We start from the raw sequence: 27725 nt of genomic DNA on the forward strand, positions 1-27725 counted from the left end.
AGAATGACTTCAAGGCTCCTGTTTCATTGAATATACCTCTTTTTGATGAACAGGCTGACTTCAGAAAAACCTGTAAACACTTATATGGTCTGATGCTGAGCGAAGTGAGCAAAACCAAGAGAACACTGTACACAATAAAAGCCATGTTGTGCGATGACTAATATTGCTAAACTTAATCCTTCTCAGCAATACAACGATCTAAGACGTCTCCAGAGGCCTCATGATGGAAAATGCTATCCATATCCAAAGAAAGAACTATGGAAATTGAATTGCTATCTTTTTTTTTTCCTTTTTCTCTTCTGTTGAGTTTTGTTTCCTCTTTCTGATAGATTCCTCCTATTGGTTTTAATTTTTACTTACAACTTCACTAATGTGAAATTATGTTTAATAGGAATGTAAGTAGCCTATGTGAGATTGAGTGCCATCTTGGGGAGGAAGGGGGAGAAAAATTTTAAACTCAAAAGCATACGGAAGTGATTGTTGATAAATCAAAATAAATTAATAAAATAAATTTTAAAAGAATTTTTAAAAAAGGATATACCTCTTTCCCCCTGAAAGATTATGCTCACTTTTGCTGGGTGGTTGATTCGTGATGGTAATCCAAGCTCCCTGCCTTCCGGAATATCATATTCCAAGCCCTCCAATCCTTCAAGGTCAAAGTTGCTAAATCCTCTGTAATCCTGACTGTGGTGCCACAATATGTAAATTGTTTCTTTCTGGTTGCTTGCAGTGTTTTCTCCTTGACCTGATAATTCTGGAATTTGGCTACAATATTCCTTGGAGTTTTCATTTTGGGCTCTCTTTCAGGAGGTGATTGGTGGATTCTTTCAATTTCTATTTTACCCTCTGGTTCTAGGATATTAGAATATTTTTTGTCTAGGCTCTTTTTTTTATCAGGGCTTTCAAGTAGTCCAATAATTCTTAAATTATCTCTCTCCTGGATCCATTTTCCAGGTCAGCTGTTTTTCCAATGAGATCTTTTACATTTTATTTTCTTCATTCTTTTGATTTTCTTGGATTGATTCTTGAAGTCTCATGGAGTCATTAGCTTCCACTTGCCCAATTCTAATTTTTAAAGAATTATTTTCTTCAGTTAGCTTTTGTACCTTTTCCATTTGGCCAATTCTACTTTTTAAGGAGTTTTCTTCGCTGGATTTTTTTTTCCATTTGGCTGACTGCATTTTTGAAGGAACTGTTTTCTTCAGTCAATTATTGTCCTTCCTTTTCTAAGCTGTTGACTCTCTTCTTCATACTTCTCATTTCTTTTCCCAATTTTTCTTCTAACTCTCTTGACTTTTAAAATCCTTTTTGAGCTCTTCTAAGAAGGCTTTTCGGGTTTGAGACCAATTCATATTTCCCTTTGAGGTTTCAGATGTAGGCAAATTGAGTGTTGTCTTCTTCTAAGTTTGTGTTTTGATCTTCCCTGTCACCATAGTAACTTTCTGTGGTCAGTATTCGTTTTTGCTTCTTGCTCATTTTTTGGCCTACTTCATGGCTTTTAAAGTCGAGCTCCCCTGTTAGGGGCACAGGGGACACTGTCCTAAGCTTCTTGTACTGGGGGCCAGGGCCCTGGTCACTGGCTTTGTGTGCTAAGGCTTCAGCTGCTGGTGGCTTGCTCAGGGCATTGATGTGGCCCAGGCCAGTTATGCTTGTTCTTACTTGGTTTCTGGAGCTGGCAACTTGCCTCACAGCTGGCCTGCTGTGCCAGTGGGCTGCCCAGCCAGGACAAAGGGGCCTCAGGTGCTGATCTGTGCTGTGGCTAAGAGCCTCCCACTGGCATGCCTGGACACTGTCTGCACTGAGCTACACTCCCCTTTTACCCAAGTGAGACAGATCTTTCCTGAAGTCCTTCTAAGTTATCTTAAGCTGGAAAATTGTTTCATTTCATCTATTTGTAGTTTCTGTTGCTCCAGAATCTGTTTAGAGGCTTGGTTTAACATTTTTTCTGAGGAAAACTGGGGATAGCTCAGGCAACTTCCTGGCTTTTCTCCATCTTAACAAGCTCTTTTAAAACACAAGCAACACTGGAAAGGGGTAAGAAGGGAAATTTATGGTTCATACTTTAGTGTGAACTTATGTATCAGATGCTAACAACTAAAATTAAGACACTAAAGAAATGGGAGTTTTGAAGGGATAATTTGGGAAATGGGCACTACCCCAAGGAGGGTATACTTGGGTAAAGACATTCCTGTAAAGAATTCTTAAACAGAAGGCATAGTCAGTGGGTGCCTGGTGAAACGCAGAGAGGAGAAATGGGACTGGAAACTCTTAATTTTTCTCTACTAGAGGGCTGAGTTGTATGGACCCCATTTGGAGTATAAAGAGTGGATGATGATGAGAAAATAAACATCTACCAAATATCTGCTTCATTGTCCCTCTTGGTCTCCCTCTCTGGAGAAAAAAATAAAAGTTTATTACATTAAGTGGTCTACTTTAAATGTACTAGAGACAGGTAGTTATCATTGTTCCTCTACAATTCATTTCATCTAAAGTCATTCCAGGATATAAGGATTGCTGTCAATACAAGATGCAGCTGAAAGTATCAGCTCCAAATTTCTCAGGAAATGAGCTGGACTCACATGCTTACTCAGTCGGTGTTTACACTGGTAGAGAGAGCTCTCTTTCTACTTACTAGCTATGGCATCACAATCCCATTTGTTGGCCTCAGGGTCCATTTATTCCCCAGGAAGCAAGTTCTCAAGCATTTGCCAGGGGAAAGCACTCTCTTTTTTGTTGAATGAACTGAAATGAGGCTTTCTTCCTTTCCCATCACTTAGAGGCTTTCTAAGCAAAAAGCCTCCATAGACCCCACTACTCCAAGAGGCCTTCAGCCAGACTCTGCTCCTTGAATCACGTTTCTGGAGGGTGGGAACCCAGCATCAAGGGAAAAACTGCTAGAGTACTAAGGAATCTAAATGTGCAAGAACATAAAGGGGCAAAACAAAAGCTGACAAGGCAAGTAGCTCCTTAAAGGGACCAAAAAAACCCAGAAAGTTGGAGATGAATGATAACCTAAGAAATCTGTCAAGGAAGGACAGGTTTTAGAAAGTGACCGATGAGCTACCAGTGCAAAAGCCTAATGTAGAAAGAGCACTGAGGAACAATGAAATGAGGGAGGTCGGCTGGCTTTTTAGGGAAGAGAACTGATATAAGGAAGAACAAGTGTATATAAAGACTCCCTGTCATACCACTGAACTGTCCTGTTATTCAAAATACTCAATTTGTAAATCCATAGACCAATTTATGTGTTATTTTACATTACTCATGTATGCAATAGAGGCAACATGTTATAAAGGAGAGCTGCCTACAAAGTCAGAAGACCAGGGTTTACATTCTGCTTCTGACACACACTGGCTACACAACACTGGGCAGGTTGCATTCTCAGCTCCCCAAGACTGCAAATGTCGGGGAAGGTGCGGACTTACATTGGCAGAGGAAGTTTACTCACCTTGGAGTTCCTTATGCCAAGAGAATTACAAGTCAAGTCCCTATCCTCTCATTCATTTAACATCAAAATATACAAATGTCTTTGTATCCTTTCAATCCAAGTGCTTACTGTGACATTTTTTATTTCTTCGTCTTGGAATATATCCTGTTTAGTTCAAAGTACTTATGCCCAACTTAATCCACCCTACAGTAAAAATCTCATTTACTCAGACATCATTGATTATTATTAATCATTAACATAACTGACAATTCCATAGTGCTTTAAGGTTTGTAAAGTGCTTGATATATATTACCCAATTTGTTATTCACCATGTCACTGTTAAATAAATCATCATTACTATCATCATCATCTCCATTTTATGGATGAGGAAACAGGGGCTCAGTTAAAGGTCAAGTGCCTTGCCCATAATCACACAGTCAGTAAATGTCAGAGATGCGATTCAAACTCCTCTAACTTCTCCTACTCTAAGTCCAATGTTCTTTTCATTCCACCACGTCACCTTTCAGCATAATTCAGAATTAATAATTTAGCCACAAGGTAAGTGAACTCAGGCAGAGGTAAAGTCTGATCTGTAGATCAAGGTACTTTTTCCCTTTTCGTTATGACTAATTTATATGATTTTTTGTAAATTATTTTTTATTTTAAATCTAAATACAAAATGAGAAAAGAAAAAAAAATTGCTATGTATACAGCATACCATGAGAGAATTCAATATAAAACAAGGAACTTCCATTTCAAGAAAACCTATATAATAAATACTACACATTGTTTTCAAAGCTGCCCAGCTTTTCTTTGCTTCCTTATTGGTCTTCTTTTGTTCTCTGCTGTGTACTTTTTACTTTATTTTTTTCCCTCCTTACCCCCCACTAAAGATGGTTACAATTAAGCATGGATATATAGATAGATATAGATATATGTGTGTATGTGTGTATATACACACATATACATAGATGTCTATAAACACATATACACATACACATATATACTCATACACATATATGTAAGACCATACTGTGCTTATTTCCACCTGTCATCTGTTTCTCTGAAAGTGGATAGCATCTTCCTTCATATTTCCTTCTATGTTTTTCTAAATCAACCAGTTCATCATTTCCTATACCACAGCAATATTCTAACCTAATCACATCTTATCTGAGAGGCTGTCTATGAAAAGTTTCCCCAAATTTTCTGCATTCCTTCTATTCTTGGCTACATTGGTTTTATTTATGCAAGAAAATTTTAATTTAAAATAACTGAAATTATATAGTTTAAGGTTTGATACTGCTGAATCTACTTCCTTTATACCTTTTTTTCCTGGTTTCTTTGGAGTTCCTGACCTTTTGCTCTTCCAAATGAGCTATGTTATTATTTTTTCTAACTCAGTAAAATAATTTTTTTTAGTAATTTATTTCAGATGACATTGAATAAATAGATTAGCGAGGAACAATCTTAAAATTTTTAAATGGTGCAATGAGGTGCATCTCATTTAAAAAATTATATTGGCTTTGCCCATCCATGAACAATAATATTATTTCAATTATTTAAATCTAAGTTTATTTGAATAAAAAGTGTTTTATGTTTATGTTCATATAGTTCCTGTGTCTGTTTTAGCAGGTATATGTCACAGGTATTTTATACTGTCTAGGTATTTCAAATGGTCTGAAACAATATTGAATAATAGTTGCTGACACAGTACAGTCTATTTTTCACTTCTGATTAAATCTATTTTAACTTAGTCTGACATCATGATTACTATCCTGCTTTTTTTACATAAATTCTACTCCTGCCCTTTATTTTATCTTTGTGTGTATCTCTCTCATTTTTATGTTTCCTGAAAGCAACATATTATTGAATTCAAATTTTTAATCTGTTATACGTTTCCATTTTATTGGTAAATGCGTCCTATTTACATTCTAAGTTATAGTCAGGTGTGTATTTTCCTCCTTTCTATTTTTCCTCATTATCTTTCTCACTCTATTTATATTATCTCTCCTTACTCCTTTGCTTTACTTCTACCTACTACCTTGCCTTCCTATTCTTTAGCTTACCTACCCGTCTGAAAGTCTCTCCCTTATCCTCCCCCTCTACCGTATTCCCTTGCCCTCTTATTTCTTTCTGAATTTAGACATGTATGTGTGTGTGTGTGTGTGTGTGTGTGTGTGTGTGTGTGTGTGTGTGTGTATGGAAAGACAGAACAGTTCTCTCTTTAATCCACTCCTGAGGATTATAAGTTCCAGCATTACTTGCCCTTCCCCCTACTAGCTTCTTCTGTATCAAATTTTCCTTTTATGTCTCATTTGTATGAGATAACTACTTCTTTTTATCTCTCTCTATACAGTTTTATTTTTTAGAATCATCCCATCATAGTCAGCGCAGCCCAAGCCTTTCTTTCAAATTACCAAATAATGACAATCATAAGAGTACTGCTAATATTTTCACATATACAAAGTAAACAATTTGACCTCATTGAGTCCCTTATAATAGGTCTGTTTACCTAATATAATAAAATAACATTTACCTAATATTTCTCCTGGATGTTATATGTCAAATTTTCCCTTAAGTTTTGGGGGTTTTGTCACAAAAACCTTAAAGTCTTTAAGTTGGTTAAATGTCCATTTTTTTCATTCAGAATTAACTTTGCTGGGTATGTTACCCTTGGTCATAATCCCAGCTCTTTTGCTCTACAAAATACAGTATGCCAAGACCTATGGTCCTTCAAGTAGCAGCTGCTAAGTCTTATGTAATCCTTTTGTAGCTCCATGATGTTTAAATTGGTTTTTTTTTTCTGTGTTGTTTCCAATATTTTCTCTTTAACCTGGGAACTTTGAAATTTGGCTATGATATTCCTGTAAGTTTTCTTCCTGGGATCTCTTTTAGCTGGTGATTGGTAGATTTTTTTTTCTATTTCTGCTCTACCTTCTTGTTCTAGAACTTCAGGGCAATTTTCCTTGATAATTTCTTGTAATATTGTATCAAGATTCTTTTTTTATCGTAATTTTCAGGTAGTATGACTATTCTTATTTTTTTCTCCTTGATCTGTTTTCCAGATCAGTTGTTTTTCTGATGAGATGTTTCATTTTCTCTTCTATTTTTTCATTCTTTTAATTCTGTCTTATGATTTCTTGATATCTTAGAACATCATTAGCTTCCCTTGCCTGATTCTAGTTTTCAAGGAATTATTTTCTTCCTTAAGTTTTCAATTCTCTATTTCAAGTTGGTTGACTTTCTTGTCATAATTTTCTTGATTTTCTTGGGTTGCTCTTATTTTTTTCTCTATTTTTTCTTCAATCTCACTTATTTGATTTTTAAAGTCCTTTTAAAATTCTTTCAAGAATTCTTTTTGTGCTTGGGATCATTTGACATTTCTCACTGAAAAAGGAGTGGCTTTTTTATTATCTTCCTCTGAATATGAACCCAGATCTTTTCTATCCCTATAGTAACTATCTATTGTTGGGTTTCTTCTCCTTTGTGTACTCATTTTTATTTATTTTCGTATTATTTTGTTTTTAGCAGCCATTAGTATAATCACATTGTAGTCCCAAGATATGAGGAATGATGCCCCAAGCCTCAGGTCCTTCTTACTATTATTTTCTGAGGTCTGTCTTGGGACCCAACCTTGGGCTCTCCTCTCCACTCCTAAGCCATGGATAGGGCCCTCAGCCACACTATCCCACAAATAATCTTACTCTCTGCAGTCTCTCTGGTGGCTGCAAACTACAGCTGTCCTGTCTGCCCTGAAACTGAAACCAGGAACTCTGCTCTCCTGCAAGTGCCCCACAGGCAACAGGGTCCCACCCTTTGCGACTGTACTCACCAGGTATGTTAGCTCCTTCTCCTTGATGCCACAGCCCAGGACACATCTGGTCAGCACAGCTGCATTTGGTGTCCCTTGACAGTGGAAGGTCCTTCAATCTTTTCCTACTCAGTTGTCAGACCCACCCAACACTGTATGCAAAATGAAAGTTTTGCCTCCCTCTAGGGCTTACTGTTTGTTGACTCTGCAGAGTCAGCCTAGAAGTGTCTGCACTTCCAGATAAACCACTACCCCAGGAGGTCTGGTCTTTCCCGGAGTCTTCTCAAATTGTCTTAGGAGGACAACTGCTTTACCCCCTGCTTATTTCAGCTGTTGTGAGGCAATGATGTTTTTCTTGTGGAGGAAATTTGGAGAACCGAAAGTCTTCTGACCTATTCCACAATACTCCCAGAATCCTCTCAAAGTACCTTTTCCAAAGGAAAGATTAGTGCACACAGGGACACAAAAGAAGGGAGGCAGACTGTTTTATCTTGTTACTGTTTTGTTGCTTAGTTCATATCTGACTCTTCGGGACTCCATTTGGGGTTTTCTTGGCAAAGATACTGGAGTGGTTTGCCATTTCCTTCTCCAGCTCATTTGACAGATGAGGAAACTGAGGCAAACAGTCCTACAGCTATTAAGGCTCTGAGGCAAGTTTTGAACAAGAGGATAAGTCTTCCTGACTCCGGGCCTGGCACTTTATCCACTTTACCACTTAGCTGCCTAGGGTGGCAATAGATTGATGCCCTTTCCATTATGCATATGTTCCCATCCGCCTCTGTTTCCTCCACTTTTTCTCCCTCTTTATTCTCTCTTGGCCTCCCAGTGCTGCCCTGACCATAGCCACTTCACTTAGCCCTCACTACTAAAAAAAAATTCTGGCCTGTATATTAATGAACCACTTAGGGAAAATACAATATAGTACAAACAAGATTATGAACAGTGATAATTAGAGGTAAAGCACATAAAGTGATTGTTCTTTCTTTCCATACTTTTTTTTTTGGTGAGGCAATTGGGGTTAAGTGACTTGCCTAGGTCTTTCCATCACTCAAAAAAAAAAAACAACTCTCTTCCCTATACCCCAGGATGAGAGATGATTGTAAAAACTAAGCTACCACAAATAAAAAAAAATACACAGGCAAAGGAGAAAGAATTCAACCACAGAGAGTTACTATGAGAATAGTGAAGACCAGGGTTCATCTTCACAGGAAGATATTGAAGCAAAGAAACCGTCTTTTACCCCAAAGAGTAACATCAAATGGTCACCTGCTCAAAAAGAATTCACAGAACTTTAAAAAGACTTTAAAAATCAAATGGGAAAGATTGAGGGAAAACTTTTTCAAATAAATAAAAAGAACAATCCAAAAAAACAAGAAGATTATGAAAAGGAGATCCAGAATCTTAAGAAAACAACTCCTTGAAAACCAGAATTGGGCAAGGGGAAGCCAGTGAAGTCATAAGAAATCAAGAAATAATAAAACAAAATATAAAGAGGAAAAAATATAAGAGAATGTGAAACATCTTATAAGAAAAAAAACTGGAGAACAGATTAAGAAGAGAAAACATAAAAATAATGAGACTACCCAAAAGCTACGATCGAAAAAAAAGAATCTTGAAAAACCTGGACTTATATGAACTGATGCTGAATGAAGTGAACAGAACCAGGAGAAAGTTCTACACAGTGAAGGCCACACTGTGTGATGACTGACTTTGACAGACTTAGCTCTTTTCAGCAATGCAAGGATCTAAGACAATTCCAAAAGACTCACAATGGAAAATGCTATCCACATCGAGAGAAAGAACTATGGAGTCTGAATGCAGATCAAAGCACGCTATTTGCTCTCCTTTTCCTTTGCTGTTTTGTTTTATTGCTTCATTCTCTTGGTTCCTCCCATTAGTTCTAATTATTCTTTACATCATGACTAATTGGAAAATATGCTTAATATGAATGTATAAGAAAACAAAAACAAAAACACCTCTCTAGCAGTTAGCAAATGTTTACAAACAAAAGTTTATTTGCATTTACTAAATTTCTTTTTATCTATTTGTCAGTAAGGTATCATATCAACATGAAAAGAATACTGGTTTGGAGCCAAAGGTTCAAATCAGTACAGCAACTCAACTTCGTACATTTCAAACGAATACATGTTCTACCTACCTACTACACAATCAGGAGGAAACTACTTTGTAAACCTCTACAACACACCAAGTAAATGTGACATGCCTAGCACAGGAGGAGGTGAAGTGATCTGCCACTTCCTTCTCCAACTCATTTTACAGATAAGGAAACTGAGCCAAACAGAGTCTCACAGCTGTTAAGGCTCTGAGGCTAGTTTTGAACTCAAGAGGAGAGTGGGTTTGTACCACAGTTCATTTAGCCTCTCAGCACTTAGCTGACAACTTTCAGACTGGGAATTAACGAGGAGCTGCAAGACTGCATTGGCTGAAGGAGTTTTTACATTGGGCATTCCCAACACCAATGAATTCAAAGGTCTGGACTCTTTCTTCCACCCCCAGTTCACCACCTCCCACAAATACATCACCTAGAAAAGAAAGTGTCACTCAAACTTGTAAGTCTCAAACTACAATCTATATTTTTCACTCATTCTGACAGGTCTTCTTTATTACTAAGCACTTTTTTGTATTGTAACAGACCTGCTGTTAAAATGGTATATTTATTTAATTGTGTGGCTTGGATCACTTAATCCTCTCATTAGTAAAATGAAAGGCTTTGACTGAATGATTCCTAAGTTGCGTTTCAGTTCTAACATTATATGAGTCCTTGATTCTACCTTAATACGATAGTGTCACATAGCCAGACAAAAATCATTTATTTATCAAACCATCTCATGGATCTGGAACATAACTAATGGAAGGGAGAAAAGGAAATAAGTATTTATTAAGCAATTATTATCTCATTTGATTCTCACAAGAACTCTGTGAGATATGTGTTCTTATTATCCCCATTTTACTGCTGAAGAAACTGAGGCAAACAGTTTGGGTGACATGCACAGCGTCATACAACTAGCAAGTATCTAAGGCCACATTTGAACTCAGTTCCTTCTCGACTCTAGACCTAGCACTTCACCTACTGTGACACCAGACTGAGAACAAGGAAGTTAACAAAAAAGCAAAAAAAAGACATAAAATAGGATAAGGATAGGTACTAGATCTGTGATTTCATTGGTATAGGGTACTCCTGGATCAAGAAACAACTTCTACCAACAAAGGTCAGTACCTTTTCAGCAACTGAGACTCTAGAAAGTTGCCTAGAACCCTGAAAAGGTGAATTGACTTGCCCAGGGTCACGCAGTATGTGTCAAAGCCAGAACTTGAACCCAGTTCTTCTTGGCTTCAATAAATCTAACAAGCTTGGTTATCTGGTTTCAACATCAACAAGCGTTTATTGAGCACCTACTAATGTGTCAGGCACAATCCTCAATGCTGGAAATACAAAGGCAAAAAAAGAAACAATCCTGGTTCTTAAAAAAGGTTATGTGTTTACTAGTCCGTAGCTATTAGAAGCAACAAATTAGAAGAAGCTACTACTACAGGCAAGAATACAATCATGAGAAATGACAACTAACTGTGAAATAAAAAGAAAAATTTATTTTTTTAAAAGTAAACAAAAGTAATGGGGCAGCTAGGTGGCCCAGTGGATAGAGCACTGGCCCTGGATTCAGGAGGACCTGAGTTCAAATTTGACCTCAGCCACATAATACTTACTAGCTGTGTGACCCTGGGCAAGTCACTTAAACCCACTGCCCAGCCAAAACAAAAACAAAGAAACAAAAAAAGGTAAACAAAAGTAATTAAAAAAAAAGTATGCCAGTCTGGGGTCATTTAACAAATGCTCTACTGTATAACCATAACCTACTATTATTAATGTATACAACATTTAGAACAAGAGCATGAGTCACCAAGAAAAGGTTAAATTAATCTTCAGTTGCTTCACTAAAATCTTTATGTGATGCTTTACTGTGCTTTGGTATTAACCCCTGAAATCTTGAAAGCTATGCTAGTGGGCTGCAAGTTCTAAAAGATTTTACCAAACTGGGGGGGGGGGGCAGGGAAACCTTTGGACATGAACCCAGGAAAAGATTGTGTCTATTATCTGAGGTCTACCAGCTTTGCTAAATTTGGAGAGGCTCATCAACAGAAGATTGATCATCACCGAATAATTTTTTAGAGGGATTTTAATCTGTATCAAGTACGCATGCAGATGAAATCAGATTTTTTTTTTAAAAAGGTCTTTTTTTGTATTCTATTTAAAGGTGACAGAAATGTTCTTCGCTGTTACAAAAAGTGCTCCTTGGGGCAGCTAAGTGGCGCAGTGGATAGATAGAGCACTGGCCTTGGAGTCAGGAGGACCTGAGTTCAAATGTGACCCCAGACACATTATATTCACTAGCTGTGTGACCCTGGGCAAGTCACTTAACCCCATCACCTTGCCAAAAAAAAAAAGTGCTGCTACAGGAGAATATTGTGCACAGTAACAGCAATAATATATGATGATCAACTGTAAATGACTTAGCTGCTTTCAGCAATATGACAATCCAAGACAATTCCAAAGGATTCATGATGATCGAAGCACGCTATTTTTGCTTTATTTTTTTTGGTGGTGTTTTGGGGTTTGTTTTTTTTTGGTCTGTGTTTTCTTTCACAACATGACTAATACGTAAATGTTTTGCATGATTGCACACATATAACCTATATCAAATTGCTTGCCATCTCAGGGAGGGGGGAGTGGAAAGAGATAGGGAACTCAAATTTTTAAAAATGAAGTTAAAAATTGTTTTCACATGTAATCGAGAAAAAATATTCAAGAAAATGCTATTATAAATATTTTGGTATATATCAAATCTTTCTGTTTTTGATCACCTTAGGGTAGGTATATGCCTAGCAGTAAGATCTCTGAGTCAAAGGATATAGACATTTCAAGCTCGTTCACACAACCCTAAACTGCTTTCCAGAATTGGGCATGACCAATACTTGTAAAAAGTGCTTAGCATAGTCTTTGGCACATAGTAGGTGCTATATAAATGCTTATTCCCTTTCCCCTCTCCTTTCCAGTACGTACCTCAAATTGGATTATTTGTGGATGCCTGGATGTACATTTATATTTATTAAAGGCACTTTGTACACTATAGTACTATATAAATGTAACCTACTATCATTACTATACATAATATGACATCAATTTGTACAGCCTCGGAATAAATTCAGTCATCTGTGCTCCATGAATACTTTCTATAGCTGGGAAAAAGGTCACCCCCCCCAGTCTGGTCCTGGAAGACTTAGAACCAGCCACAACCCTTCGGGTGAACAAAGGCAACACCAACAACTCAGAAGCCAACTTCCCTGGGGGAGAAGGGGGAGGCAGAGCCTATTCAAAATCCCAAACAGCACATTTCTGAGTGAAGAGGAAATAATTTCAAAACCTCAGCTACTCATCTCATATAATGCCATTAATTTTAGTACCTTGTACATGAAGTGCTAAAAAAATGAACTGTTAAACAAATGCTTCCGTTTGAGGGATTACTTTGAAAATGTACTTTGGAAATCATTATCCTAGTGATTCCATCTCAAACACTTCTCATTGTGTACAACATAGCAGGGGACAGTGAAAAAAAGTGCTGGCTTCCGTTCAGCCATTTACTCTGCCATTTACTACTCTATGATCTTGGGCAAATTGCTTCACCTCTCTGGGACTCGGTTCCTCACTGGACTTGATTTCTAAAGTTCCTTTCAGCTCTGAATCTATATCATATTTCAAAGACCTAAATCCATACGAGACATTACAACTTGTATACATCAAGTAACTTAATATAACCAACATCAAATTCAATAGCTTTTCAGCAACTGAGTATAACTAACAGATACCCCAAATTTAAGTCTCAAAAAGGGTTTTCTTTTTCATATCCAGCGACAGCAATTTTTAGTACAAACTGCGTGGCTATCCAGAGCAGCCAAAATCAAATCCCCAAACAGGCAGCCAAAATCAAATCCCCAAACAGGCATCATGACACACCCACAAATGTTTCCTTGTATTGTTGTATATAAGAAAATGTTCTTCTAGAGTAGGGGATTCTTAATGTTTTTTGTATCATGGGCCCCTCTGGCAGGCTGGCAAAATTTAGACTTCTCAGAATGCTTTCAAATGCATAAAATAAAATGCATAGGATTATAATGGAAGCCAAATATACTGAAATGTAGTTATCAAAATATTAAGAAAAACTCCAACAAATTTATGGATGCCAGGTTAAAACCCCTTGCCTAGAGTATAAGAGTTTATCTATTCTATCAGTCACAGATTTGAGAGCTAGAGGGCCTTAGAAATCATCTAAATCAATGCATTTAACAAATGAGGAAATTTAGACTCATAGAGATATTATCTGACTTGCCCAGTATCATACAACTAGCTGTAACAGAACTGGAACTAAACTTTAGGTCTCTAGACAAGTCTAGTGTTCTTTCTACTATACAAAAGGCCTCCGATGAAATCTAAGTTTTAAGAAAGACCTGCAAATGGTTATATGCCCTAAACTGTTTTGTGAAGGCTATGCATAAAGAGTTTTGTGATTGTTAAACTACCATATGACTAGAACAAGTATCTAAATAAACAATTATTCAGATTGATATGACAGGGAAGTGAAAAAGGTGAGAAATTAATGATGCAGATAACCTAAAAGCATATCCAAAAATAATGTATTTAGAACTTTAGAACTTATTTCTGTACTTATATTTGAATAGAGAAAGTTATGTCCAATGTCTTGGGGATTCTCAACAAGATGAGTCAGCTGCAAGCTCGATATGAGTCAGCAGTGTGACATGGAAGCCAAATTTAATGAAGCTTTAGGCTACATTAACAGAAATACAGTATCCAAAGCAAAGGAGTAATAGTACTCTGTACTCTGCCCCATCAGATCATATCTGTATCATATGTTCAATTCTGGGTACCACATTTTAGAAGGGACACTGACAAGGAACGCATCCAGAAGAGGGCAACTAATATAATAATAAATCAAGCCATGTGAGATCAGTTGAAAGAACTGGGGATATTTAGCCTAGAGAAAAGAAAATTCATGGATAATATTTTAACTGTTGTCAAAATAAACCTGTCATATATAAGATGATTAGACTTGGCTCATCTGACTGTGGAGAGTAGAACTATGATTTAAGGATGGAAGCTACTGGATAGATTTTAATATAAAGAAAAAATGAGGCACATTGGATATACTGTGCCTCAGATCCAGCAAAACTTGAGCTCAGGTCCTACCTGTGAACACACACTGGTTCTATGACTCTAAACAAATCACTTAATCTCTCTATGTCAGAGGCAACTCTCCAAGATCATGGTAGTGCAGAAGAGTTGCTCAACTTCACTGGTAAAGAATGTTTTCTACACCAAAGAAAACATGGGTACAGAGCAGAACGAAAAATGTGCTAACAACTGTTGTGGTTCAGTTGTGTCCAACTCTTCGTGACCCCATTTGGGGTTTTCTTTGGCGAAGATACTGGGGTGGTGCCATTTCCCTCTCCAGCTTACTTTACAGATGAGGAACTGAGGCAAACAGAGTTAAGTAATTTTCCCAGGGTCACACTGCTAGTAAGTGTCTCAGGTCAAATTTGAACTCAGCTCTTCCTGACTCCATGCCCAACACTCTATCCACTGTGCCACCCAGCTGCCCCTAACAATTAGAGCTGTACAAAAATGGAGGTCTTCAGTAGTCTAGATGACCACTTTTCATTGATGTTGTAGACAGGATTCATGTTTTGGGCATAAGCTGAACTAGATGAGCTATGGGAGTCATTAAAAAAAGGGCGGGGGGCAGCTAGGTGGCACAGTAGAGAGAGCACTGGCACTGAAGTCAACAGGACCTAAGTTGAAATCCGACCTCAGACACATAACACTTACCAGCTGTGTGACTCTGGGCAAGTCACTTAACCCCAATTGCCTTGCCCTCCCCCCCGCACCCAAAAAGACTTTTATTGCTGTCTTTTGTTTTCATATCGCTTAGATTTCCCGTTATCTCCTCCTCTCCCAGTGAGCTATCCCTTTTGTACCAGAATTTTTTTATTCAAAAAGAGGAAGACAACAAAAAGAATTCAGCAAAATCCATCAATACAACTGAAAACAACTGATGTTATTTATATGCTGTGTACTCTCCCTCTCTCCCTTATTCCCCCCCCATCAGCTCTACAAAAGAGCAAAGTGACATAACTTTCCATCTCTTCTTTGAGGCCAAGCTTGTTTAGAAGTTTGCAGTATTCATTTTTGACTGTTCTGTGGTGATTCTTTCTATTTATATTATTGTGGTCACTGTAATTTATTGTTTTCCTGGCTCTGCTTCCTTCACTTTGTATCAGATCATGTCAGTCTTTCTATGCTTCTCTGTATTCATCATATTCATTGTTTTCTGCAGCACAGTGATATTCTATTATATTTATTTACAATCTGTTTAGTCATCCCTGGGTCAGTTCTAAGTTTATGAATCTATGACTGTATAATACCGTACTATTTTTATGCTCATGGAACTCTGGCTTTCACTAGAAGATACTGTCCCTAGATGATTCTTCATATCTTCCGAACACACTGAGCCAGGAGGACTTAACGATGTAAAAACAAAAGGCAGCAATAAACTTGCAACTTGCAGATTCTCCCTCCGCCACCATTATTCAATAGTTCCATCTCTGAGGGTCCCTTCCTCTATTCTTCTCTATCTCCTGGTCCAGGACATTGCCGCTATTTACTCACTCTCCCTCCTTTCTCAAGTGCTTCAGTAAATAGCTCATAGTCCTCCCCTCCACCAACTCCCACCCTCCTACTCAAGGACTTCAATATATAAACTGATGTCCCTTCAAACACTCTGGTCTCTCAGTTTATCAACCTCAAATCCCACTATGTCTGACATTTTTAAAGGAAACTGATCATGGTTAGGGCAGGAAGTGGCAACAGATCACATATTTAGAAAACTGTATAACTTTTAATTTTTTTTGTTATTCTCAACTTAGCAAACATCAATAAGCATAAGCATTTCCACATATAAAGAGAATTGTACATAAAACCATAAATTTTTATTATGTACAGTTTTCATTTAAAAAATATCTACAGTTTCAAAGCTCTCCTACTTGTCTGTCTTCTAACACCCTTTTGTTCTCTTCTGTACTTAAAAAAGTTACAATTACTCTCTTTCCTTTCTTTTCTTCTTTTTCTTTGGGGGGAGCATCATTATTGTTAGTTCCCCTCTACCTCCCAAGTTCCCTCCCCCAATTAAAAAAGACAATCTTTTAACAAGAATAGTTAAGCAAAATAAATCCATACAATAGCCACATCAAAAAATGTGTATCTCAATCTGTACCATGAGTCCCACTGTCAGGTGATGGGTGGCATTCTTTATCATCAGTCCTTGGGAGTCATGAGTGGTCATTGCTTTGATAAGTTCTTAAAATCAGGACTAATATCTTCACTGTCAGCCACCCAAAAAGATGGTCATATATTGGATCTCACTATCACACATATCTGCTATCTTTATGATACTGAGCTCTGAAATTTCTTAGCAATTCAGAAAAGAGTACAATTTCCTGTTTTAATTTTTGTCCATAAAAGTACTTTCATGTAACCTTTCAACAATATGCAGCAGTACCCATAGAACAAGCATAATCCCCTTTCCAGGAGGCATTTTAGAAGAACACTATCACGTTATCCCCTAAATCTTCTCTTCTCCAGGCTAATCTCCAGTCTTTTCATATGGCATGATACTGAATCTCATCATCCTAAATGTCCTAACTTTCCAGTTGGTCACTGTTCCCTCTGAATATGTGGTGCCTGGACTGAGTACAATACTCAAGATTTGGTCTAGCCAACATCAATACTATCATCTGCCTTGTCCTAGATACTAGACTTCTATGAATGTAGCCTAAGACTTCAAAGTAGCCATGCCACACTGCTGACTTATATCTGAAAGTCAACTAAAACCCCTAAATATTTTTTACATGAACTGCTGCTAAGCTAGGTCTCCCCCATTCTATTATTTTGTGTTTTTTTGATGGATGCCTTTTGTTTTTACATTATGTTCATTTACATTACAGTATATTCACTTTTTCTTTTTTTTTAAGGCCAGGACAACGGTTTGTATCTGCCATTTCTGCCGGTGTGGGTGGGAGTCCCTGGGTCCTGAGCTCTGCAGGGGCCTTTGCTGGAACTCCTAGAGGCAATGTTAAAAGTTCACAGTTTGGGTATATGATCGAAACTGTCTCTTTTTATACTTTTTAAACTGATGCAACATCCCCAGTCCCTAGCAAATCAACTGGGGTGCAACTAGCACATTTATCCATATCTCCAATTCCAAAAAGGTCTCTGTGTTCCTGGAGACAACTAAGCAGTTTTCTTTCAAGTGCATCTCAAAGTCTCTGTGGCACAGCATCCAAAGATCTCTCAAACATCACACAAGTCCTAAGCAGTCCTTTTAGCACAGGTTTTTCAGATAATCCCAAAATTAGAGTGGGGGGACAGACAGTTTATTGCATATGCTGTCAGACCTAGTCCTTGTGGCAGTTGGTTTTGCCTGGTTTTTTTTTCTTGTTATACGGGACCATTCTACTAGGATGTGATTCTATTGCAAAAAACAAAAAATATAAATAAAACATTAAATTTGTTTTGCTCATCCAAGATGCTTTTAGACCCTGTGTCTTTCATCCAATATGTCAGCTACCCATTCCACCTTTGTGTTATATCAGGTTTGTCAGGCATGGTTTCTGTATTATAATCCAAGTCACTGGTTTTTATTTTTAATTGAACATGATAGAATTGAAGAGAGCCATATGACATGCCACTAGGCACCAGGCTGACAAACATCCATTTATTTTTGGATTCAGTCGACAACCTAACTACATAACTGAACCATGGTCCAGCTGCCATTTCTCCATTTTGTCCACAAGAATACCATAACAGACTTTGTCAACTGTTGTGATGAACTCAAGAAAAAATCGGTCTACAGCATTTCTTTAAAAGCTTAGCACTTCTCCCTTGTTATTCCCTTCATGAATAGTAAAATGTTTTCATGAATTGTTATCCCACCCACCCCCAAATTCATCACCTGGTGGCTAACTTTTTGGTGACAAACTTCTACAACTTTAATTAGGATAGATCCCCAACAGCCCACACAGTCCTGTGGGGATTAAAACTGTCCAACCTACAATAAAAGAGACTGAGGCAAAGCTCTGAGCCAATGGCACTTTATTAAAGGGTCCATGGTGCCCTCTAATGAAGTGGACCTCAGATCTTCCTCATGATCTGAGATGTCCCCTCCTTCTAGGACCTTGTATTTATAGAGTTTGATACCCAAATATTCAAAAGGGGCATGATAAATTATAGAAACTCACTGGTTGACACACCTTGCTCTTGAGAGCCAAAAATGACAGACTGGGTGAAGCATGAAGCGTCTCCACCAAGTGGTCATAAGATAGTCACCTGCTCATGTTGGACAAAAGAAAATGGTCCAGAGGTACAAAAATAAATTGAAGGACTTTTCACGTAACTCAGTCACCTCCGCCACACTGGGCTTGGTCACCATAATAAGGAAAAACAAGGGTGGGGGCTTCTAGATAGTTTCCTATGATTAGGCAAGTGGTCTTATGATCTGCAGCTCATAGCTCTGGGACCTAATATACAGAACGTATAATAACTACCCCTATAGAATCATATCAAATTGATTGATACCGATTGGAATAGAGTAGAGGTCAAATGAATTATTTCTCATATTCCATTATTAGGATTGTACCAGTTTAGTATCCATATCGTAAAAGGAAATTAACAATCTCCTTCTTGAATTCCTACAGGTCTTGTTGTCAATAACACTTATTTGGCACTTAATCACATGCTTCCTGGTATTTTCTTTTAAAACTGTTCCATGTATGTCCTGTCTTCCAAGCTACAGAGGAAAATATGCAAACTGCCTTAGGGTTTATATGGTTGGAGATGCTGGTTTAAGTAAGGATTTGCCACTAACCAGCTATGACTTAAAGCAAATTATTTTCATTTCCTTAGGTCTCAGTTTCTTACAACAAAATGAAGGAGTTAGATTAGATAGATGATCTCTAAAGTCCCTATCCTGGCTCTATGTCTAAGTTAGGTTCCTTAAGAGTAAGAGCTACCTAGGTCTTAGATTTTTTTGGTATTCCCCATGATGATGTAAACATATTTGGCTCTCAAATATTTGCTGAATGAATACAGGAGTTTTAAATCTGCAAGAGGTAAAGTCAGAATGTGAAAAATATGGACTAAAAGAATGAGGATGAGTTAACTTCACTAAATAGAGCTATTTTTAGTTTTTTAGGAGGCCACCTAACTTCCAACTACAAAGAGGCTTTTTCAAAGAGAAAATGCTCAACTCTTCAAAGACAACAACTTATCCTTCTATTTCTCCCATCTTCTCACTCATATTAGATCTATTCTTTGCAAATTAGAAACAAAGATGCTAACTGACTGGGGAATAGCTCAACAAATTATTGTACATGAATGTAATGGAATATTACTGTGCTGTAAGAAATGATGAATATGACAAATACAGAGAAGCACACAGAAAAACATTAGCTAGTAAATAGTGAAATAAACAGAACAAGAAAATAATATACACAATGACTACAACAACATAAATAGAAATAATAACCACAAAACAACTGAAACTTAATATCATAATATTACAAAGAATAAGTGTGGTCTCAAATAAGGAAGGGATATGAGAAGATCTCTCCCTCTGTTTCTTTCTAGAGGCGGGACTCCCAATACAGGTGTGGAACACTTGCATATATTTTCAGATTTTTTTCAATATACAGTTTTTCTGATTTTTTTTCTCTTCTTCCTCTTTTTCTTTTGAAAAATATACTTTGTCTCTAGAAGAGGAGAGGGGGAGAGATACAGGGGGAAATGCAGACAATATAAAAACAAAAGATAACAATGAAAATTTATTTTTTAAAAGAAGTCCACAATCAAAAAAACACACTTTAAAAATCTACTCTTTGAGGCAAGAAAAAGCTTTTACAGTGGAGGGGAAGTGGGGGGAGGTGAGAGGGAATGAGTGAACTTTACTCTTTTATTGGATTTGGCTTAAGGAGGGAATAACATACACACTCAATTGGGTATGGAAATCTATCTTACCCTACAGAAAAATAGGGGGGAAGGGGGTAAAAGAGGAGGGGGATGATAGAAAGGAGGGCAGATTGGGGGAGGGAATAATCAGAAGCAAACACTTTTGAGGAAGGACAGGGTTAAAGGAGAGTATAGAATAAATGGGGGGTGGAATAGAATGGAGGGAAATATCATTAGTCTTTCACAACATGACTATTAAGGAAGTGTTTTACATGACTACACATGTATATCGAATTGCTTGCCTTCTCAATGGGGGTGGGTGGGGAGGGAGGAAAGGAGAAAATTTGGAACTCAAAGTTTTAAAAACAAATGTTAAAAATTGTTTTTACATGCAACTGGGAAATAAGATATACAGGCAAAGGTGTATAGAACTCTATCCTGCCCTACAGGAAAATAGAAAAGGAAGGGGATAAGAGAAAGGAGTGCGGTGACAGAAGAGAAGGCAGATTGGTGGAAGGGGTGTTCAGAATGCATGCCATCTTGGGGTGGGGGGAGGGGAGAGATGGGGAGAAAAACTGGAGCTCAAAATCTTGTGGAAGTGAATGTTGAAAACGAAAAAATAATTATTTTTTTAAAAAGTTTTTTAAAAAATACATTCTTTGCCTTTATTATAATCTCTAGTCCCTTGACCATCCCTATTCTCCAAGGCCATCTTCCTCATTTTGTCTTTACTTGTCTCCACACTCACCCCTGATCTCATGGACTGCCTCAATCAACATGCATTTGTCATGCCAGGCATTGTTAGGGATGCAAATACAAAAAATGAAACAACTCCTATTCCTAATGTAGGAGACAACAAGTATATATAGAATAATTATGAAGAGAATAAGTACAAATAAATACAAGATACTTGGGAAGAAGGGCACTAAGCAATTAAGGGAAAAAGATTCACATAAAAAGCAGTGTCTAAACTGTGTCCTGAAGGAGAAGAGGGATTCTATGAAGTAGAGGTGAGACGGAGCATATTACAAGCATGAGAGAAAGCCAATGCAGAGGCAGAGATAAGATATGTGTGAGAAAGGGAAAGATACCCACTTTAGCTGAATTAGAATACGTGAAGGGGACTAATATACAACAAAGATAGAAGGATAGGTTGGGGCCAAGTTATAAAAGGCTTCAAAAGGGAAACAGGATAGTTTATATTTTATCCAGAGGCAAGAGGAACTGAGGCCACTGGAATTTTCTGAGTAAGGAAGTAACATGGTCAGATCTGCACTTAAGGAAAATCACTTTAGCGGTTGTGTGTAAGATGGACTTAGAGTAGGTAGAGACCTCAGGGAGGGATACCAAACTAGGAGGGTAGGCAAAAGGTGCTAAGGCTTGAATTAAGGAGTGATTATGTGATCATGCTTATGAAGGATGTGGGAAAGATAGAAACAGCAAGATTTGCGACTAGCTAAATATTTCCACCTAAAACCTTCTTCCTTTCCTCTTGCTGTAGAGGATAATATCATCCTCCCAGTCCCTTGGGCTTACAACCTAGGAGTCATCCTAGACTCCTCATTACCTCTCATCCTCCACATCCAAGCTGTTGCCAAGCCTGTGGATTTCACTTTTACAATATTTCTACAATACCCTCCCTTCTCTCCTTTGCCACTTCCACCACTCAAGTGAAGGCCCTCATCACTTCACGCCTGGATTATTGCAACAGGCTGCTGGTGTGACTGCCTGCCTCAAGTCTCTCTCCACTCCAATACACCCTCTATCCAGCCACTAGTGATGTTCCTAAAGCACAAGTGTGATCCAATGTCATCCCCTTACTCAATCAACTCCAGCAGCTCCCTATTGCCTTAAGGAGCAAATGATCTTATAGCATTCAAAGCCCTTCATAACCTAGCCCCCTACCTACCTTTCCAGTCTTCTTACACCTTACTCCCAGACACATACTCTTTGATCCAGTGACACTGACCTCCTGGATGTCCCTACTTCATCTTTTGGCTCCAGGAAAGTCCCTGCTTGAGAGTAAGGACTGTCTTTTGCCTCTTTTTATATCCGCAGCACTGATCACAGTACCTGGCACATAGTAAGTACAAAATGAATGTTTATTTGATTGATATGTGGGGTAAGGAAGAGTGAGGAATTGAGGATTAACATCAAAGTTATATACCTGAATGATGTACCTTCAACAGAAATTGGAAACTTGGGAATAGAGGTAGTTTTAGGGCAAAGGATAATAAATCTGCTCTGAACATATTGGTTTTGAGATTTCCGTGGGTTATCAGTTTGAAATGTCCAGCAGGTAGATAGATGGTGATAGAGGACACCAGCTCAGCAGAGAGACTAAAGCTGGATATAATGATCTGGGAATCATTTGCATCGAAATAATTGAACCCGTGGAATCTGATGAGATCACTGAGAGAGAAAAGGCCCCAGGACAGAGCCTTAGGGAACACTCTAGGTAGTGGCCATGATGTAGCAAAGAACAATGAGAAGGAGCAATCAAACAGGGGAAAAACCAGGAGAAAGTAGACTCACAAAAACCCAGAGAGGAAAGACTATCCAGGAGGAGAGAGCAGTGAACAGGGTCAATGGCAGCAGACAAAGTCAAGGATGAGGACTAAGACAAGACTATCATATTTGCAATTGATGGATCACTGGTAACTTTGGAAAGAACCATTCAGTTTAATAATCAGAGTAAAAGTCAGATGGTAAAGGTTTAAGGAGTAAGTGAGAAGAAGTTTAAACAGAAAATGTAGACAGCTTTTTCTTTCTACAGCCTGAAAAAAGAAGAGATGGTAAGGTCTAGTTTAAGTTTTTTAAGGACAGGGAAAACTTGGGCACATCTGGAGGGAAGTAAACAGTAGATAGGAAAAGGATGAAGATTTGGAGGTGAAGATTCAAAGGTGGGGGATGATTTAGGTTGTGATCTGCTAGAGAACAGGAAGATGGGATGGGATCATGTGCACACATAAACGGGTTGACAAAAGGGGCTACTTCCTTATCAGAGACTGGGGTAAAGGAGGCAAGAGCCAAGGATGACATCAAGGGGTTGTGAGATGAAGAAAATCAGAAAAGAGGAGCTCATGGCAAATGACTTCAATTTTCTCAGTAAAATGAAAGACAAGGTCCCTCAGCTAAGAAAAGAGTGGGGGAAAGTGTAGAATGCTTGGTTAATGAAGAGAAAAGTCTGGAATAGTTTATGAAGTCAGTTAACAAGCATTATTATTAAGTGCTTATTCTAAGACATTAACCGGGGGCAGCTAGGTGGCGCAGTGGATAGAGTACCCGCCCCGAAGTCAGGAGGACCTGAGTTCAAATCCGGCCTCAGACCAAACACTTGACACTTACTAGCTGTGTGACTCTGGGCAAGTCACTTAACCCCAATTGCCTAAAAAAATAACAACAAAAAAACCCAAGACATTAACTGTACTAGGCACTGCAGACACAAAGAAAGGCAAAAACACTACACTGCCATTAAGGAACTCACATTCTAATACACATATAAATATAAATAACTATGTACATATAAGCTGCATACAGAGTAGACAGAAATTAATCTCTTAGGGAAGGCACTGGGAGTGGGGAGAAAATGAGATAAGGGAATCAATTAAGGAATAAAAGAATTGCCTTGATGTATTGAGGGCTCCCCTTTGAAGAAGGACAACATCAATATATAATGTATCCTGTCTCTAATGTTTCACAAGTTAGAACCCTACAATCTCTTCTCACCTTCTTGCCCGAGCCAAAGCCCACCACCACCACTATCACCACCACATTCAACCTAAGAATCTTCCTTCTTTGGTAATCCCTACCAACTGGTTGCTCTATTCCTGCACCAGGACTCCTGCACATCACTGAGGGGAAAAAAACAAAAAACCCACCAAATTTATGGTTTTACCCATTAAAAATGTATTATGTATAAGCTCCACTGGGCCCTAGATGCTGTGAATTCAGCAGCAGCAGCAGCAGTAGTATTAGAAGAGTTCAGCAGTAGTAGTAGAATTCATAGTAGTATGAAGCCTCAGAGATCTAAGTCCAACATGGGCCCACAGAAGTCTAGATATCTAAAGTCACACAGAAGGCAGGGCTGAGATTTTAATCCAGTACCCCATTTGAAATCCTATATTCTTCATACTATACCACACATCCCCTCTCCCTTCATTATCTTCCTAGCCTTCTACTCTTTTACTGACTCCCTATCTTATTCCCATTTGTGTCTCTACCAAATCATTTTTTTCCCTCTTACTTTTTCATCTATAATCCTATCCAACACAACGTAGATGATCTAGGATTGAAAACATTTTATAGGATTTCCTCAGTTCTCTTCCCTTTCTCAAAATGTCTCAGCAGAACAACAACAACAAATTCTTAGCAGCATCACCTACTTTCTTCTCCCTTTAGTCACAGAAAAGGAATAAATGAATAGAATCTATTAAGCGCTTACAATGTGACAATCACTGCACTAAGCATATGGCTTACACTCTGGCCCTCCTCCTCATACCCCTTGCCATTAGAACCTGGCTCCTCTGAGATGCTGAGTTATAATAGATGCGTCTTCCTCTCAGGCCTCCATGTAATTCCTCGATGTTTCCAAACCATGCCTCCAAAATGCACTCCCCACCCCCTTTTTGCATGGTCTTCTCCCATTAATAGAACATAAGCTCTTTTCGGTCACAGACTGTCTTGCTTGCTCATATTTGCAATCCCAGAACTTAGCACAGTGCCTGGACGCATAATAAATGTTCATTCATGCATTCATTCAAAGCAAGACAGTTCTTGTTCTCATGGAGCTCACATTCTGATGGAGACAATACATACAGGCAAGTGTTGACCAAGGAAGAGAGTTATAATCTAGATCATTATCTTTAAAAAAAATCACCCCAAAATTATATAACTAGAAGGAATTTCTGGGGATTATCTAGTCCAAAACCCTCATTTAGGTAAGGATGCTGAGGCACAGAAAAATAAAATGGCCTGTCCACAAAGTTAGTGGTAGAGCAAGCACTTGAACCCAAGTGTCCAGACACTGAGTAACTACAATAATTTTGCAGTTTATACTGGAAAAGCATAGGAATGTTTTAAGTAAAATTTTATCAGGTGATTATATCTAGAAAATAGTCATTAACTACTTTGTCAAAAAGCAAGAGCACTTTCTGTCATGAGGACCATATTTTTAAGAAGCAGCATCAAAAAAGGGGGAAAGAGAATACACAGTCCACAGAAGGGAAAGGGGAAATATCCCTAAAAGGACTGAAGTCAGAATAGGCTAAACCAATTTCTCTAGAATTTAGAGGATTCCTCAATAACTGACCTACTTGAGGTCATAGCCCATCATTTAATGAGATCATTTTATAAATGGACTGATAACATAAGATGTGTGGCTTCTACAACCTATTTGTAACCAGTTATTTAAAAAGTTATTAAATATGCCTAAAAAGCACATATATTAATTGTAAAATACTTTATTGCTAAAAAAAATGCTGTCATCTATGCCTCTAGTGAGTAGTAATCTTTTTGCTGGTGGACGATCTTGCCTCAATGATAGTTGCTGACTGATCAGGGTGGTGGTTACTGAAGGTTGGGATGATTGTAGCATGACAACAATGAAGTTTGCCAAATTAATTGACTCTTCTTTTCACTTGAACACTTAGAGGGCCACTTGTAGGATTATTGAAATTGGTTTAATTTCAATATGTCAAGTCTCAGGGAACAGAGAGGCCAGAAGGAGGGAGAGAGGCAGGGAATGTTGGTAAGTGGAACAGTCAGAACGAACACAACATTTATTGATTAAGTTCACTATTTTATGTGGGTATGGTTTGTGGTATCCCAAAACAATTACAATAATAAGATCAAAGATCACTGATCACAGATCACCATATCAGATATAATAATAATGAAAAAATTCAAAATATTGCAAGAATCACCAAAATGTGACACAGAGATATGATGTGAACACATGTGACAGACTTGCTTGATGCAGAGTTGCCACAAACCTTCAATGTATTAAAAACAACACATCTGCAAAGCACAATAAATCAAGATATACCTGTAGTTACAAATTATGAGATTTGACCTTTTAGGTTAATCAATCAAATTTCTCCAGAATGTGGGTGGCAGGTGAAGTTACAAGGGTAAGGAATAGTGATGGGGAATATTAAATTTGGCTTAAGTCTTAACAAAATAGAATTAAAAATCAATCTTCAATTTCACATCCCAGTTGACTTTAGACTAATCTCATCACCTGAGAATTGATTTTACCTCTCAATGGGAAGGAGCTGAGATGACACTTATCCCACCTTCTCACTGAAACATCTAGCCAATCAGAAGACACACTTATATAGCTTAATATTTTGATCAATCATCTTGTTAATCACTACAAAGGATCCTATCATCCCTAACTCAAGGTCTTTGGTCATTGAGAGAAGCTACTGACCCCATTTATTGGCAACTGCTAGCCTGGCTAATAAATGGATTGTGCTTAGAACTTTGTTTCTCCAAATGTCTATCCTGGAACAAATCTTCAGTCTTTCCCCATCTATTGGCTTCTTCCACACTGGCTACAAGCATGCACATGAGGTCTTCCCATGCTGAAAAAAGTCTTATTTGATCTTACTATCCTTGCTAGCTATTACTCTATATATTTGTTCCTCATCTCTGCTAAACTCCTCAAGAAGAGTGTGTCTATACCCACTGCCTCCATTTCCCCTCCTCTATCTTCTAAACCTTCTATAATCTGGCTTCCCATCACATCATTCAACTGAAACTGCTCTTGCCAGTTACTAATGATCCCTTAATTGCCTAATCTAATGGCCTTTTCTCAATCTTCAATCCTATTCATCTCTATACCATCTCCTTTGTGATTTTTTTTCCCATTGGGATTTTTCTCTTTTCTCTTAGTTTTCTCCACACTGTTCTCTTGGTTTTCTCTGTATTTGTCTGGCCACTCCTCAAGCTCCTTTGCTGAATCATCACCAGATCATGCCCACTAACCATGAGTATTCCCTAAATGCTCTGTCCTTGGCCCTCTTCTCTTTTCTCTTTATACTATCTCCTGGTGACCTCATCAGCTCTCATGGTTCAATTAAATCTATGCAGATGATTTATAAATCTGTATGTCAAGCCCAAGTCTCTCTTCTGAGACACTTAATATTTCCAATTGCCCATTGGACATTTCTAACTGGATATCCCCATGATACCTCAAAATTAACATGACCCAAACAGAACTCATTATCTTTTTCCCCAAACTCTCCCCTCTTTCCAACTTTCCTATTACTGCCAGTGACAACACCATCCTCCCAATCATCCAGATTCACAAACTCAGTGTCATTCTAGACTCTTTGGTGTCATTCACCTCACACATCTAAACACTTGCCTTCTTCTTCTGCTTCTACCTCCAC

General features: G+C 38.0%; 1 protein-coding gene across 2 annotated transcripts in view; it reads right to left on the reverse strand.

The window, feature by feature from the left end:
- The window catches only part of CDIP1 (cell death inducing p53 target 1), a 55141-nt gene that overhangs the window by 23874 nt on the left and 3542 nt on the right, over window positions 1-27725 (reverse strand). The window contains exon 1 of one of the 2 annotated variants that reach the window (XM_020978634.2): window positions 7260-7459. The exons of the other annotated variant lie outside the window; for it this stretch is intronic. The gene's annotated coding sequence lies outside the window, so the exon portion shown is untranslated. Of the gene's footprint in view, window positions 1-7259; window positions 7460-27725 lie in introns of those variants that run through there. 2 annotated transcript variants of the gene reach the window in all.

This window comes from Phascolarctos cinereus, unplaced genomic scaffold, assembly GCF_003287225.1.
Source record: "Phascolarctos cinereus isolate Bilbo 61053 unplaced genomic scaffold, phaCin_HiC Scaffold_4;HRSCAF=312, whole genome shotgun sequence".
In the NCBI taxonomy this organism is placed as follows: domain Eukaryota; kingdom Metazoa; phylum Chordata; class Mammalia; order Diprotodontia; family Phascolarctidae; genus Phascolarctos; species Phascolarctos cinereus.